Source organism: Arachis duranensis, chromosome 2 (genome assembly GCF_000817695.3).
Source record: "Arachis duranensis cultivar V14167 chromosome 2, aradu.V14167.gnm2.J7QH, whole genome shotgun sequence".
Classification (NCBI taxonomy): Eukaryota; Viridiplantae; Streptophyta; class Magnoliopsida; order Fabales; family Fabaceae; genus Arachis; species Arachis duranensis.
Window position 1 is genome coordinate 70,040,359 of NC_029773.3, and position 794 is coordinate 70,041,152.

The following is a 794-nucleotide window of genomic DNA, read 5'->3' on the forward strand; positions in this document are numbered from 1 at the left end:
TGACCATAGCTTGCTTCATACCAACAATCTCCGTGGGATCGACCCTTACTCACGTAAGGTATTACTTGGACGACCCAGTGCACTTGCTGGTTAGTTGAGCGAGACTGTGAAGTTAATTTTGGACCATGGTTCTGTGCACCAAGTCTTTGGAGCCGTTACCTTGGATTGTTGAAGTGAAAAGAATGAATCACAATTTCGCCCACCAAGTTTTTGGCGCCGTTGCCGGGGATTGTTCGAGTATGGACAACTGACGGTTCATCTTATTGCTCAGATTAGGTAATTTTCTTTTCAAAAACTTTTCAAAAATCTTTTTTTTTTCAAAATTTTCTTTTCTTTTTCGTTTTTCCAAAAAAATATTTTCGAAAAAAATTAATAAAAATACAAAAAAAAATTAGAAAAACATAAAAATAAAAAATATTTTGTGTTTCTTGTTTGAATCTTGAGTCAATTTTTAAGTTTGGTGTCAATTGCATGTTTTTAAAATTTATGCATTAAATTTTCGAAAATTCCATGCATTCATAGTGTTCTTCATGATCTTCAAGTTGTTCTTGACAAGTCTTCTTGTTTGATCTTGATGATTTCTTGTTTTGTGTTGTTTGTTGTTTTTCATATGCATTTTTGCATTCATAGTGTCCATGCATTAAAGAATTCTAAGTTTGGTGTCTTGCATATTTTCTTTGCATCAAAAATTTTTCAAAATTATGTTCTTGATGTTCATAATGATCTTCAAAGTGTTCTTGGTGTTCATCTTGACATTCATAGTGTTCTTGCATGCATCTTGTGTTTTGATCCAA